We start from the raw sequence: 18021 nt of genomic DNA, 5'->3' as shown, positions 1-18021 counted from the left end.
CTACACAAGGTAGCAAACTGATGAGTCAACAGACTCAGTAAGATATGCAAGAAAGACACGAAAGTAACACGTTATCAGCTTTATGATCAAGCTGCCTTGAGCTTAACAACGAAGCTCCCCAAATGGTTAAGAACGTTCTTAAGGGTAGTACGACTACTATACCAAATGCACTAAAGTACCAACTCTGTACTTGTGTTGGTAGAGCCCTAACTGTACTCCCAGAAATTACTAAGTGTTGTACCACAAACACGACGTACCCTAGGTACTCGTGTTGGTAACACTGTAACCACACTAATATTCGAAACAAGCATATACATTCATATATATATTCTTACGCTATCTTACCTCGTTCCGTGCTCAAGTGTGCCGGTCAGCCTGAGTGGAAGTGCAGCTCGACGTATAACAGGGCCCTAAACCATTATGTTCAAAAACCGATGAGAGACTCGCTAAAACACTTATCGGGAATATAAAATGCAAACTAAGCTTAACCCTATCGATGAAAAGGATGCCAATACCCTAAATTACTCAAAAACGGGAAAGACTAAGGCTCGGGAAAAAGCCTCAACCGGCAGGCCGGTTCCCAACCGGAAGTCCGGTTCCTGGGACCAACCGGTCGACCGGTTGCAACAGGGCCCCGTGAACCGGAATTCCGGTTCTGAGCTGGGAACCCAAAATTTTCTCCCCTTAATTCAAAACAACCCCAAACTTCACAAAAACTTCCAGAACACCTGTAAACATCATACTAGATCAATCCCAATCAATAAAACTCAGCAATTCACACAGATTTTCAATCCACCATTAGAGAGCTAAGTTTGAGTTCACAAACTCAAACCTTGCTCAAACCTTAATTTAACCTTCAATTTCAATTCAAATGAACTCAACCAACATCAAACAACCTCCATAATACCAAATCAAACCATCAAAATTCATACAGCAACATAAACCTAACTTCACCATTAAAGCTTCACTTTGAGCTCACAACTTTAAATTCAAATTAATTATTGAAATACTCACTTAGCTTAGCATATAGCCAGGATAACAACCTCAAATTAACACCAAAAACTAACCTAAACAATTCCAAAAACCAACAGCCACTAATTTCCCAAAATTCACACCAAAACCTAATTTAACTACAACAACTTCAAGCAAAAGATGGAGAGAAAGATTACCTTGAAACAAAGCTTCAATACCACTAAAATTCCCTTGATTCAACACAAATTCTCACCCCCAAATTTCACCAAGAGAATCGAAAGAGAGAGAAAGAGAAAAACTATTTCCTTTGTTTGTTTTTTTTTTTTTTCCTTCAAACTTAAGTAACCTCACTCTTTATTATTTTTTTTTTTTAAAAAAAAATAGCTTAGTAAAATCCAATTCCAGCCAAGAATTAACCAAAAAGTCAAAGGAAAAGTCTTGCAAAAAGACCTCCTTGCCCCCCAAATAATAAATAAACAATTACACAACTCAAGGGCAAAATGGTCAAACTAATCCCCGAAAATTCTAACGCCTCAACTATTTAACAATAATACTCCGATAACAATTTAAATTATAAAATACGACTTTCTAGGCCCAACGTCGCTTCCACAGCTTCCGAACACAATCACAGAAATTAGGTAATTAAATATAAAATAGCATAAAAACATATATGATATATAAAACATATTTCTAAAATATGCATTCCATAATTATTAATACATAAACCTTAAATAATTAATAATATAAAGTACTATTCATAGGCGGTCTTTACACCCCCAGGTATCTGCTTCGAAGAATGAAATAACACATTACCATGATGGTTACGAGCAAGTCATCCAATCCCAAAAAAGTTCGCTCCAGAAATGACAGAGATATTTACATTGATTTTAATCGTATCAACACTTGGAGTCGACCAATGCTCTACACTAATACAAGCGTTGGAAACCAAAGTGTTAGTTGAAAGTTCATGACCATCCTTCTATTGATTAAAGTAAGACAACACTACAGCTACCAGGGACGGAGGTATATATTAAGTTATAGGGGCCATGACCCCCCCACCATTTTCAAAACTTCATTCATTATATTTGACCCAACCCTCAAAAATATTGATATATATATACTAGGTGATCGTTACGTGTCAAGCCACGTACTATTAGTTTTATTTAATATTTTAGTTTTTTATTTTAATTAATAATTAAAATAGTATAATTATTTGAACGATTTGTTTTAAAAAAATGAAATATGTGTCAGTATATTTAGTAAGTAAAACATAATTGTGTTATAATAATGTATGTTATTAATAGTAAAATGTACATTAATCTTCTAATTGAAAAAAGTTCTATTATCTCATTTCATATCTAATAATATCTACACAACTATATATTTATAGACTTTCACATTCTTTGTAAATTACTAATAAGCACCAATAATATTTTCATATTCTAATATTTTTCAACCTTCTCCTCTTGGTGGTAAAATTAAAAATAAAACTAAAAATAATCACAAACATATAAGGTAAATATCTATATTTTTCTTTTTTCTTTTTTTTAAAAAAAAAATTATTAATATTCTCCCTAGATAGGTTTGTTAGAGAGATATGTGGCTAAGATGATTTTTTTTTAATTTAAAAAGAGATTATTAATATTTAAAAGATTGTTTAATTTTTTGGGTTTAATTATTGGGTTTATTTGTTATTTTTAAGTATATTCTGTTAAACCAAGCCGTTAAATAGTCACTTTTAATATATAAAGATACATTCATATATTTGAGTTACTATATCCATATATAACTAAGTTTACGTTTTTAAAATAAAAATTCATTGTATATATAATTATGTATTGTACTTTTACTTTATTTGAATGATATGTGTACATTTTTTTTTATTTCTGCGTCTAAGAAAATTTTTTAATTTATTTTTTTTATAATCGTATACATTCTAATTATTTCAGACATTATGTATAATTTTAAAAAAATTAGAATAATTTACAATATTGAAAACAATTTTTAAATAGTATTTCACACGCGTATAAAATCATAAAGTCACCCATGCAACAGGTTGTTTAAACTATATTTTCGGTGTGTTAATTTTTTCTAAATTTCTTAAAATTTTACAAAATATCTTAAATAATTACAACGTACACGACTATGAAAAAAAAATTTAGACTAAATTTCTTTTATCGAATGTTGAAACAGATAAGAGTAAAAAAATTTCTCGAATACTGAAACTGATAAAAGTAAATCAGTGCATCATTTCTAGAGGTACTTTGTATAATTTTCCTATGTATATGTGACATGTTTCAACTAAAGGTGCATTAATTATTTATTTTATATTAGGTGAGTAAACAAAATAGTGCATTCTTACATTGATACTAGACACATTTTTTTATTCTCTCTTTCAAAAATTACAAGTAAATTGATGAGTTTTCTAACACCTTATTGAAGCACTAATCAATACTAAAGTTCTATTTTTATTTTCATTTCTTGATTCATATTTTTTAGTTTATTGTATATAATATTTATAAAAATTAATAATGTGATATTTTCTTCCATCAATTATACTTAAAAATGAGTTTTAGTCATCAGAATATTTAATGGTTTTGTTGGATGTGTTATACTGTTATTCAATATTGGCCCCCCCTACAATCTAGTTCTGGCTCCGCCCCTGGCAGCCACCATGCCATATCAGCCAATTATGAGCCTGCCAAAGAGACCAACAAATCATGGCATCATGACACAACTCCGACTTAGAAAAACTCTCCAAAACTTGATGAAACCAACTTGAGAAAACTAATACCGACAGAATTGCCATAACGCCTTATCAACCCTCCTAACACGTATTTTCTAATGGGCAATCAACCAAAATGTAAAGAATTGATTCGGCCCTATCATTACACACCGGACAAGTAACAGAAACATCCACATGCCTACCCTTTAACCGAGACAAGATAGGTAGACACCTAGAACAAGCTCTTCAAAGTACGTAAATCATTGACTTTCAGCAGGATTTTGAGATTCCATAAGGTTCTCCAAAAGCCATAGTTACTATCTTTTAACCATCTTCCATGCAATAACTGGAGATACTTATAAGCACTTTTAACACTATATATCTCAGAAGTTTCTCAAAATCAATACCAATAATTCGAACCATGATTATCATTCAAAACAATATTCTTAATTAGATAACGGTCAACTGCATTGAATAAATCATTAAGAATTTTGTCATCCCACTCTCTAGCCCCTGTCACCATAATTTGTTGAACATTCACACCCTCAAAACTCGGATGGAAATTGAGCTTGGACAATAAATTTCAATAAGACTGGAAATTGAGCTTGGACAATAAATTTCCATATTTGGTTTCTTCCTCCCATTCGAGTTTTGAGAGAGTGAAGGTTCAAATTATGGTGACAACAGCTCTCCCAAAACATCAATGGAAGCTTCAACAACACACCTACACCCTGCTTTTAATAGCTCTTGAGCAGCCAGAATACTTCACCAAATATACCTTGGGTTAGACGCTAACTCAGCCGTCAACAAAGTTCCATGAGGATAATATCGTGCCTAAAAGATGCGACTAACAAGTGAGTCCTTTTGAGTTAGGAAGCGCCAACTTTGTTTTCCAAGCATAGTATGATTAAAATCAAGAAGACTCTAAAACCCCATTCTCCCATCATCCTTATGCACCACCAACTTATCCCACGACATCCAATGAATTCTCAAACCATTAGCTTTAGACCGCCACTAATACTTACATATAATTTGCTCTACGAACACAACTTTAATAGAAGCAAGAAAACACTCATAACATAATTGGAAATTGAGCTTGGACAATAAATTTCAATAAGACTTCCTTTCCTAATCTTGAAAGTCACTTACTATCCCAACTTTCTACCCGTTTCTGCATCATATCTTTAAGGAAGCCTAATGTAGTATTCTTTCCCAATTCGATAGTATTAAGAAGGTTCAAGTATAAATTCTAATCACCAATCACTTGCATTTCGAAAATTGCTTGCACTCAAGCACGATTAAACTCAGAATTTTTACCAAATTACCCGTATATATAAATATAGTGATTTATTACCAAATTATATATATAATTGGATGAATGTGAGAGTCAGTAATCCCGCACGTGATCTATAAGGGGAAATATCAGGTAAGTTGTGCAATCTCACATTGCCTGAGGATGGTCAAGTGGGATGACTTTGAGAATGTGTAGGTATGGGACTACACAGTTGAAGAAGACTTAAATGTATTGATTGGTATTACCTATATTAATAATGTGCATCTTGTTAAAAGGTAGCCCATCATGAAAGAACTTTAAAGTTAAGCGTGTTTGACTTGGGGTAATTTTAAGATGGGTAACGTCCTGGGAAATTTTCCCAAGAAGTGTACGAGTGAGAAATACTTGCTCGTGTATAAGCCAAGCAGGAATGTTACAATGAAATATTCAAGTAATATCTAATTAGTTTCTAAGCTAACAAAATTTAGAAAATAAAACACGTTATATTAAGCATTTAATAACATACTTTGAGATCACGTGAACCTTTATAAAATTCTAAAATAAGAGTTACATATAGTCGTGTGGTACATTTGAAAAGGGAAAAAAAATCATTGATTTGCGTAAGGATTTTCGGTGGCACCAAAAGTTATAATAAACAATACTTTTTTCTATAATAAGAAATAATTAATTAAAATTCTAATATTATCAATTATAAATAAATTAACGAATTGGTTGGTTTTCCCAAATATCAACTGAAATAGCTGTAGTAAATGAAGATGTTGGGATAGTAGGTGACAATAAAAGTTTTTGAATTTAGGAAAAAACCAAAAATTAATGATAGCTTAAACAATGTGGCTATTAAGGAGCATTGTTATTGGTTATTAGTAATGTACAACATTTTTTATAGGTGATGTCTTATGATTGGTTAGTAATATTTTTTAAAAATTATGTATTTAATTATATCAATAACAGTATAATTCTAAGAAAGATATTAAGTAGTAAGATGTTACTTTTTAGTAATTCTCTCATTAAAACTTCTCTCTAATTTAGATTTTAATGTTAATTATTGCTTATACAAATTTGAAGAAATGAACCTTGATACAATTTATCATAATCATCATTCATGGCAACCAAATACCCAAAAATAAGTGGGGAAAGTAGAAATGTTGAGAGAAAAAGCAAAAGTAAATGTATGGATGTGATGTAAATTGAAGTTGATGATATGAATGAACTAGACTTGGGGATTTGAAATTATTTCCCAAAAAATAAAAAAGGGGATTAAAAGTAATATGAAAATTGTGTTGAAACAAATAGTCAAATATACAAGTCATAAAGTCAACAAACATTTCACCCTATATTGGCGTGGTGGACAATAGAGTTTCACTCACGAGTCTTAGTTTGACCAATATTCCACTTTTTTCAGATGTTTGTGATTAGTAGGGGTGTTCACAAAGTATCTAATCCAATTTAATCCGCATGATCCAATCCAATCCAATCCGCAAAATGCGGATATCCGCACTTGTGCGGATTGGATTGGATTGAAAAATCTAAAATCCGCACTTGTGCGGATTGGATGTTGTTTGACCTCAAAAAGTAACCGAGCCAATCCAATCCGCACTTAATTATATATATTTTTAAAAAATTATAATATGTAATATATATTAATTAGAAAAAAACACAAACTTCTAATTTCTTAATCTTTTTTAGTAATATATTGAGTTGGTGCATTTTATTTATTTTGTAATAAAAAACACAAGAAAAATAATTTTTATCCACATAGACACATACACATAAAATTTAAATATATATATACTAGCTTATTTATTTTAGTAATTAGATACATATATATTTTAGTGTAAATCTAAAAATAAGTATATATATTGATATATATGTATATTGGTTTAATTTGTATATAAATAGAGATGGAAATAGATTAGTATTGGAGATTAAGAAACAATAGTCTTCTTTTAATTTTTTTTTCTATGAAATATTAAATAATTTATTATTAAAAAAGTAACCAATCCAAAATAACCGATCCAATCCGCACTATTGCGGATTGAATTGGATTGGATTTAAACTCTTATGCGGATCGGATTGGATCCAAAATATGAAATTCGCACTTAGTGTGGATTGAATGTTGTTTGACCAAAAAAGTGCGGATTGGATCGGATGAACACCCCTAGTGATTAGTGTAAATATTAGACTTATTTGTTTCCAATTGCTTTAAATATTAGCCTTAATTAAATAAAAGCTATATATATATGGTATTATTAAATTTAGGGAAATTTGTGTTTAAAGTTATCAAAAAATTCAGTTTGATACATATAAGTCTTTAACCTCGAAAAATAGCGGCAATAGTCTCCAACGTTACATTTTTCGTAAATCCGTTCATCCCCAATCTGTTAAGGTAACTAACGTTACACGTGTACGCCTCTGATTTAATCTCATATTTTTTTTAATAATTCTTTTCTTTAAGAAATAGTAAGAGAATACTAACATTTTAATATTGAGTTCTATATATTTTAATTTAATAAATAATATAAAAAATTATTAATTAATTATTAGATGCCATATTAGTATAATATTAAGTGTCAAATAACAATGTTTAGATATATTATAGTGTTGCAAATATAAGCTAATTTTCTTTGACATAATATGAATTTAGCACGAGTTTGGAATGCATGATATTATAAATGACATATTACGATACTAGAAAAATATGAGTTTTAGTATAATCAGTACTACTTAGGGTCGTCTCAAGCTTGTACAAGGCCTTAAGCGAAGTTTGGACTTAAGTAAAAATTAAATTAGACCTTCTTTTATCAAAATTATTAATTTGATCAATTTATTGAAATTTTATTTTTTCAGATAAATTAATTTTAAATTCTTATTATTAAAATTTTTATTTTTTATATTAATCTTATAGTATTCTTCACATATTTTATTAATAATCATCACATTGTCACATTTTTCATGAACTTTAATCCATTTATAAAAATCTTTCACAAAAAATAAATCAATAATTATAAAAATGATCACAATAAAATAAATATAATTATAAATAAACATTATGATATATATTACTTGAATTTGTTTTATATATAAAATTTCTTATAAAAGAAATTAATTATTTATAAATAGTTATAAAATTTTAGATTTCAAATTAATTGAATGTAATATTAATAATTAGTAAAAAAAATATTAATATTCAAATTAATGTTTTTTAAAAAAAAAATATGAAATATGTTTTTTAATGTATATATTACTGTTATTATATATATATAAAAACAATGTATATATCAGACAATCATTAGAGTAACTCAAACGGTTAATTTAAAAAAATAATAATAAAAATAATATATTAAATGATTGTCCTAATAAAATTTAATAATAATCTGATCTATAGATGTATGACAAAACTGGTTACATTTTATGTATTTATTTGTGTCATAAATTATCTTAAAGTTAGTTATATTAAAAAATAAAATTGTTAAAAATTGAGCTTAGGGTCATATTTTTACCATTTTAAAAAATATAGACTCCATTTTGTAGGGGTGTTCATTAAATCGCTCGAACCGCCTGCACTACAAAAAAACATGTTTGAAAATTCTTTGTGGTGCGGTCCCAGTTTGAATTTTTCTTGAACCGCACGATGTAGTGCGGTTTGTGGTTTTAAAATGTTAATATGCGGTTCAAACCACATCGCACCGCATATTATAAAAATATTAATTTTTATATTTTTTTAGGTCCAATATGTTAAAGTCCAATTCAAGCCCACTAATTATTATATTGTTGAAACTTGAATTTTTTTTCATGTGTATTTTCAAGTCTTATGATATTTTTGACAAGTGTTGCTCAAGCTTTATTGTATTTGTGATAGTTTAATTATTTGGTGATAGTCCAAACCGTTGAAACCGTATAAACCGCACTGTACCGCACTATTTTTTGCGGTGCAATTTCTACAATTTTTTAATTTTGCAGTGCATGTGCGGTTTGGGAAATTAAAAAAACTGTATGTGCAGGTTGGTTTAAAAAAATATTCAAAAACTGTACTACCTGCACTGCAAATATCTTTATTATTTTGTCATTTAAAAAAGCTTCAATTAATAAATTTTGTAAAATAAAAAGTCTAAAATAATATTTATCGGAATAATAAAGAAGAATTAAGATCACCTGTAAAAAAATTTGTGTCTCATATTGTTTTTAAACCTATCAATGTTTGACATATCAACTAATTTAATTTATATTAAATATGTTAACTAATTTTGTTGATATTATTAGAGGTTTAAATTTTTTTATAAATAAAAAATTATTTTACATTTCAAATTTTAATTGGTATTACAGTATGGAAGACCAATTTTTAAGAAGAGATTTTGATTCAATAAAGAAGAGGAAATGAAAAAGTTTAGGGTGGGGTTTGCCACGTCAGAGTGGATATACCTAAAAACTGGCGCAGAAAGAAACCGCGAGGGTATGTGACGTGGCGATGTGTATCTAAATTAAACTGACATATCTGACCTGTTTCGCCACGTGGCGATGTGTATCTCGAAAGGGGTCATTTTAAAGAGAAAGAGAGAGAATGGGAGATTTCTTAAACGGCAGGGCAAAGCAAACATCCTCAAAAGAAGTGGGACCCATAAGAACAGAGCAGCCACTAAATTCATTTTTTTAATTAATAATAAAATATTGGTTGCTTTTATAATATTTTAATATTTTTTACCTTAATTTTTTTTTCTCATATTTGTATATCTTATAATTTTTTTAATCTTAAAATATAAAAAATAATGTTTACACAAGTATAAAATGAATAGTCACGCACTAATATATTATTTAAATTCTATTTTTTATATGTAAATTTTTTAATATTTTATAAAATATGTTAAATAATTATAAATTATATGACTATACAAAATTATTTTAAATAATAAACTAAATAAGAAGAATATATGAATGCATACCGGTCCATAAAAATTTTGTAAAATATTTAATTATTGCTTTTTATGGATTTTGGCCTTTTGGGAAGGAGGAGGGCAAGAAAGAAAGAAACTGAAGTCTCTGACAGCTGTTTGGTTGAAATTACTATTTTACCCATGTCAGTTGGACAATATTCCCATATGGCTCAGATTCTCCACGTGCATGTTTTTTGTCGTCTTCACTGTTCTATATGACTCAGTTTAGCTCCCACGTACTCATCTTATCCTTTTATGTTTTTCCTTTTTCATTTTCCTTTCCATATTTTTAAATGAAAACTTTCTAATTTCGCCAATTTTTATTCAATAATATTTTCATTAAGTAATTTGACATGACAAATTATTTATAACAAATAAAATTCTTTAATTATTCAATCCTCAATTATTGGCTGTACATAAAATAATATATGTAATTATTTAATATAATAATTTTTAAAAAATATTACTAATTAACTAAACCAATAATAAAATACAACCTCTAAAAAAATGCTAATTAACAATAGTACACAATAATGCTCTTCGAAATATTCTATATATATATATAATAATCTCGATTGTTTAACAAACATAATTAATTATTAATTATTACGAATAATTAACTATAGTACAGTTAACATGAAACTTTATCGTTAATATTAAACCCAAGTGGATACAATAATCAATATTACAAGCTAGGTATAGGTTAAAACGTAAAACAAAAGTGAAAAATGAAATTTTGGGTAGAGAATTGGGTAGCATGAAATTATTAAGTCATATATGCATGGCCCCACTTTTGTACAACATAAACAAATTAGCAAAGTAATAAGTCAAGAAACTACGATCGATGATGAAGGAGTCAAAATATCAATATACATAATACATATATAGTTGATCTATATTAATATTGTGTTAGAATTATTAGAATTAGAGCTAGCTAGGGTCAATAAAGCCTTAATGTGGGTACGTACGTACTATATATATTGGTGGCTTGGCTTTAAATATTCTGAATTACTCTCTCAAGTTTGAAGTCTGAAGCATATGCATTAAATATTTTATGATGAACCCAACTAATACCAGACCATATATTACCGGCTACTATGTCTGGTTTTGGTTGTACGGACTAGTGTGTTGCTCATAACGTACCGCTTTAATTAAATGCCTACAACCTCTAGTATATATATATTACCTTTCTCAGTCATGAATTATTAAGCCACGGGATATATATATACGCCCAACCCTACTTGTCCTTTCACACATTCACCATAGGGAAATTTAATTTTTTATGCTTATATATTCTTGAAATTTTTCTCTTAAACTCATAATATTTGATATTTGTGAGATATGACACATTTTATAATATTCCTAAAATACCCCCATTTACATTATCCCCTCTCTTTTCTTCTCTCTTTCACTACACTGTAGACCATCGGGCCCCATCGGACCCACCATCGGGCCCACTATCGGGCCCATCGGACCCATCGGGCCATATGAAATTTTATTTTTTACACATGCAATCGGGCTCCATCGGGCCCACCATCGGGCCCATCGGGCCATATCAAATTCAATTTTTTTTACACATGCATCGGGCCCACCATCGGGCCCACTATCGGGCCTTTGTCTTCCTCAATTTTTTGTGTTACCATCGGACCGACATCGGGCTTGCATTGGGCTGCATCGGGCCTGACGAAATCAAACCCCAAATCCAAATTTTGTCCAAATCACATTCGACGAAAAAAAAAAAGAGGGTTGGTGAGGGTGAGATGGTGAGAGAACAACCGAGAGAGATAGAGGAAGAGAGAGAGTTGAGGTTTCAAAATAAGAGGGATATTTTTGGGTTTATTGTAAAGTGGTCATATTTTTTAAATTTTAAAATGTATTAAATTAAGGAAAAATTTTAAAGTATTTTATGCATATTTTTTCAAATTTCCTTCACCATAAATATATATATATTTATATTTATATATATACTGTTTTTCGATCTTTCCATAAATTATGTATTATAATAAAAAAAAAATACATATATTTTATTTTATTACAATATTTTATTGAGACTTTTTTATTTTTACTTTTTAAAATATATATATTTTTTTTTTGCATATTTTACGAAATTCTACATAGAAATCTTATTGCAACTAGCGCTGCAACCTAAATTGCAACACAAAATCATATAGAAACCCCTATTGCAACTAGAGCTGCAACCACTTTAAAAACCCAAACCGTAAATTTAAAAAAAAATTAAAAAAAATAGTATATAAGATAATTCCTCTATTTTATTTATTTGTATTAATAAATTGTATGTAAAATTGTAATATTATATGATTGATATTTTATTGACCTTAATTAGTCTGGGCTTGATCTTGAATTTAGTGGTCATAAGAATAAAAAAAGAGTTCTTATTTAGAATGAAATATGGTATTTTTATATATATAAAAAAAAATTATTTTCAAAAGACAATTTCTATTATGCTAGGTGAGCCTTAAGCACATGTTTAACCTACTTATGTCCAAGTTCAGACTTGACCTTAGCCAGGACCTTGGCCCTAGATACCATCCTTGGCTAGTAGTACCTTAATCTTGGACCCAGACCTATAGGCCTTGACACTGGAATATATCTCCACCCAGTCCTAAACTCGGACTCGGACTCCAGCCCTGAACCAACCCAAACCCAGCTTCTTCCCAAACCTCTCACACCAGACCCTGACCCTCGAGATCCCCAATCCCTAACCTGGGCCAGCCCCAACCCCGACTTTGAACACCAACATGGACCTCGACCCTTGGCAAAATCTCTGAGACTAGACCCTAACCCCGCAATCCCTAACCCACTCAACTAACCCCAAACTTGGACCCGAACACTAACTCAAACCCTAAATCTCAACCCTAACCTTAAACTGGACTTAATTTGACCCTGATCACGACCCTAACCTGGGTCTTTGACTTTAGTATTCGTATTGTATTAAATTTTATCATCTTAATAAGTACATAATTCTATCTAAACGCATCTTTATTTACTATAATTAACCTTTTATACGGCATGCCAAACTTAAACTTCATAATGTTAGATTTATGTAAACGTTGAGTTAGAGTCGGCCTTAGTAATAATGGACTCAAATAATTTTTTGTATGTGTGTTTTATCTAAAGTAATAGGATGCGAGTATTATTGAATCTTTGTTTACAAAAATTTTCAAATATAATTATTTTCTTAATATAAAAAAATATAAATTAAATATTATTACATTGAACTTCAATATTTATCTTCAATAACTAATTAAACTGAAATATTTATATTTTAAATTATTATAAAATGTAACATATAATAGGTTGATTGGAAAAGTAAAAAGTGATATAATATGTATATATATAATAACATGTAAATATATAGCAAAGGTTGTCTGGACTGTACGCTGATTGATATGCTACACTACACATATGGGGATGTCGAAAACGAAAAGGTCACGTGCACTGATCACTCCATGCATATATATATATAAATATATGTATATATGGCATTGGCAAGTACTAAGATTTAAGAACCCACTGCATCATCATCATCATCATCGATGAACCACCTTGGGATCCCTTACTCCACTCTCGACTCTCACACCATTAATTCATTTGGGTTCAGTGCACAATAGCTAAACCCAATGTTATCACACTAACATGCACCGCAGATGGAGAGCATATTATTTATTATTTTATTTTATTTTTGAGTCCTTTTCCTTTCCCATGCAGTGGCAGTGTGCATCGTACGCGTTTCTGTTTCTCGATACCGAAAAAGGTTTAATCGAACGCGTGAAAACGTAGGACCCACCCAAGAGAGGAACGACGTCGTTTTCGACGGACGTTAATTAAAGAGAAAAGGTCTGGTCACACCGTCACGGACTTTGGAGTTTTAGAGAGTATTTGATTGTGTCCCGTGATTAACGCCGTTAAGTTCGGGGTTTATTGAGAAGAGAAGAGAATGACCCCAGAAAGCCCCATAATTTACGCTGCTCGAAAAATCTCCCTCTCTCTCTCTATTTCTTTTATATAATTTTTATTTACTTATATGAAAAAAAAAGGGGTGAGTGAGGACTGAGGAGTGGAGTGGGACCCAGTGATAGGAGTATGAGTGGGGTGATAAGATATGAATTTTGGGTGGCAACGGCTAGTTTGGTAAAAGTGAAGAGAAGAGGTGTAAAGAGAAAGGGGACAAGATGTCACCTCACCCTGCGCCTCCGCTGCCTCACTCACTCACTTCTCTACCAGAACACAATTAGCACCATGTTTGGTAGTGGGTACAAAAATAGCAAGGAAGAGGGGGAGAGAAAGAAGGATGGAAGAATTCCTTTCTATGGATTATACTTATACAATTCTCAAAGAGTAGGTTCCATGCATAAAAAAAAATTAATAAAAAAATCATTAAACTTTTTTTTTCTTGTTACATTGAAAGGGTCATTCCTTTCTTTTTAAAATGGAATAGTCATTCCACCAAAATGGTAGAAATAGCATTCCATTGGAACATCATTTCAATACTTTTAAATACAACCAAACAAAAGAATGAAATGAAAATTGTTTCCTTTCCATTCCATTTCATTTCATTACCTCTAACCAAACGCCACCTTAATTTTTTTAAATAAATTCGTTTGTTTTTAAATTTGAATTGAAATTTGTGTTTTATTTTTTTTTTATAATTAATAAATTATATGTATATTTTATAGTTTCAATTATATTTATACAATTTTTTAATAATATTTTCGAAACTTTTATAAGGATAGTAGTACCTATTCGATAAGTATTAAATTAAAAGTGTGTGACTGTTTTTGATTGGTTCAAGTCATTTAATTTTTATTTTTTATTTAAAAATTAATTTAAATATACCAATAAAAAAATAACACGTGAATAATGACTTGACACTTAATGGTCATATACTTACGCAAGTTTCAAAAATGTAACTTAGGTATTAATACAATCAAAAATTAAGTTTAGGTATTTATCTACAACCGAGAGTTAAACTTAAATATTTACGCCGCAAATTACTTTTATATTTAAATTTTATTATTATTTTAACTTGTTTATAACTGACAAATACATATATATTATTATAATAATCATATTTTTCGAGTTTATCGTATGTCATGCCCTTCAGGTTAATCTATTTCTACTTACGTGTCATGTCGTTCGTACTTCTCGTGTCGTGTCATGCTTTTTTTATTTATTAATTTTTTTAGAAAAATTTAAATAGAATTGGCACTTTTTCAAGTTTTTTTTTTCTTTGAAACTTCACTTTCCCAAGTATTTATTTCATATTCCACACTCCACATTAATATGAAAGTGTTTAATTCATGTATAAAATCTAGACACCTCTATTTAATAAGAAAACATGTATATGAGTGATCTTAACTACTATCTAAAATATTAATGAGGCCAAGTTCATCTTAAAAGTATAAAAATAAAAAACTACCATCTAAAATATATTTGTCTCAAAGTTAGCAAAAATTGAATGTAATATTTTTGTATGAAATTTTATAGAAAGAAATATAATGATATAAAGATATTATAAGAGCATTGTTATGAGGTACTAGTGGTGCCTAGCATCTTCTCGACATGTCGCGTTGCGATTGGTTAGCGATACTCTCTAAAAGCTATTATATTAAATTATACGGGACTCGATACTTAGTTGAACTAATAGCAATATTGACATATAGGAGGGTGCTAGGCACCACTGGTGTCCTTTGGCATTTCTCATATTATAAATATACATTTTAATATAAATTAACTAATAGATATATTAGAATAATATAAGTTAGCTAATAGATATTGCTTTTATTAATATCCTTTTTTATTTGAATCAAGGGTTCAAAATCTACCTATGACCGCTCTTGAAAGAGATTTGCTTGGTCCTTGAAGGCTAAAGTTTACTGTGGTGGTAATATTTTTTAGATAAAAACTCTCGAGATGATACCAATAACTTAATTAAAATTAACTGATATATAAGAATTTTATAGCTAACATATCATCCTCATTATCAGAAATACTAAATAAATAGGGAAAATTTTATAGTTAACATATGATCCTCATTATCAAAAATACTAAATAAATAGGGAAAGATTTGCACCACGTAATCTCCTTTCAGATAATAAAAAAATGGCTAATTAGAATTTTTCCTCTCGAACTTAATTTGACATGTACCAAATCATGTCCCTTGAACTTTTTTTTTCGTTAAAAATTCTCTCTGAACTATTGAGATTGTTAGATTTAAGGACTTTTGTCTAATTTTAGTAAAAAAATTCTAACATGGATGAAAGTTTAGGGGGGCATGATTTAGTATAAATCAAAGTTTGAGGGCATGATTTGGTAGGTATTAAAGTCTGGGGAGCATAGTTTAGTACATAAACAATCACTGAAACAGTAAAATTGAATGAAATTAGATAAAAATCTTTAAATCTAGCAATCTCAATAGTTCAGGAGGAATTTTTAACGGCCAAAAAGTTCAAAGGGCATAAATTGGTACATTTTAAAGTTTAAGAGAAAAAAAAACCTAATTAATCTAAAAAAATCTATAAAACATTAAATACAAATTAAATTAAATAATTTTATTAATTTTAATTAATATCATATTGCTCAAGCATGGTAAACTTTAGTGCACTCATATAATAGGTAATAATAAAGTACTATTTTATAAAATTTAAGGTGGTTTTAGTGATAAGAAAATGGTTGACAATGTATCAGTTAAATTTATAGAAATTTAGTTAATTTTATTGTCAATAAAAATAGATATTTATATATTACGCTTAAATTTTTTTGAGTAATTTTGTCATAATTATTATCACCTTATAAATCAGGGAGTTATGGGTAAAATTTTCAAAAAAAAAAAAGGATTTTTTCTATAATAAATTAAAAATGGAACAAGTTTACATTTATGGCCCCAAAAAGGGAAATAAACAAAAATAGAAACTAAAAGTTGTTAAATTACAAAAATACCAGCCAAGGAAAATGGAACCCTCCATCTTCTTCGTGACCCAGCGGACGAATCCCCCAACCCATTCTCAACCATTTTCCTTCCAAAATCAGGAAAATCAGATCTAAAAAAAATGTAGATCTCAAGGGAAAACAATTTAAATCCCGAAAATCCAAATACAAAAACAGAAAGAAAAAAAAATCATCCAACCTCCATTGTTGTAAAAAAAAAACTCAAAAACAACATTCAGTCAAAAAAGCAAATCACGTTCAGAGATGAAGAATCAAATAGAAGGAGATCTGGAAATCATTGAAACTCACCCATGATTGAATCAGAGAAAGAATTGAAGGTAATAAAATATGAAAAAACAAACATCATCTAAGCTTTCAGGAAAAAAACCAGAAAGCAACCACAAAACAACATTTTAAAAACACCCAGACATAAACAGCCTAAAAGATGAACAATTGGGAAAAAACATATTAACAACAATCTGCAAAACATGAAATTACTAAAAAAATTGTTCACTGTGAAATAAAATTAAACAACACTAAAACTACTAAAACTAAACATTAAAACAACTGTTTAGAAAATGCCAATAGAACACTAAAATAACAATCAAACAACGATTAAAAATAAAGAGAAAATGTTATGAAAACTTAAAACCTTCGTACAAAAAATGAGAACAAAAACAACAATAATCCCTAAAAAAATACATTTAAAACTTAAAAACAACTAATAAGAAAACCCAAACTGACAAAAAGAAAAATAGTGTAGTTTGGTTAAATGATGCTAAAAACTATTTAATAGCAGTAACAAAACCAAAAAAAAAAAAAACTAAGAAAACAAAAATAAAATAAAAAATAACGGTTGATTAAAAATTTCATCTTAAAAAAATAAAAAAAATTCAGGGTAAACAACTCTTGGGTTTAACTTTAGGCTTCACTTCCAAATCAGAAACTTCATCCTCGAAGTCAAAATCGGAGAGAACCTAAAACGTTATGGAGAAAAAAAATTGAAACACAAAACAGCAAACGAAAAACAAAACAACAAGAAAAAAACTAAAAAAAGATCAAAAAACAACCCAACTTACATCCTTGACAAATCTCGAAGATTTGGTTCTCTTTGCCTTACAAAATTCAATCTTAGCTGGAAAAATCTTTTTTTA

This window comes from Cannabis sativa, chromosome 9, assembly GCF_029168945.1.
Source record: "Cannabis sativa cultivar Pink pepper isolate KNU-18-1 chromosome 9, ASM2916894v1, whole genome shotgun sequence".
Taxonomy (NCBI): domain Eukaryota; kingdom Viridiplantae; phylum Streptophyta; class Magnoliopsida; order Rosales; family Cannabaceae; genus Cannabis; species Cannabis sativa.
This window is presented reverse-complemented; position numbering follows the sequence as displayed.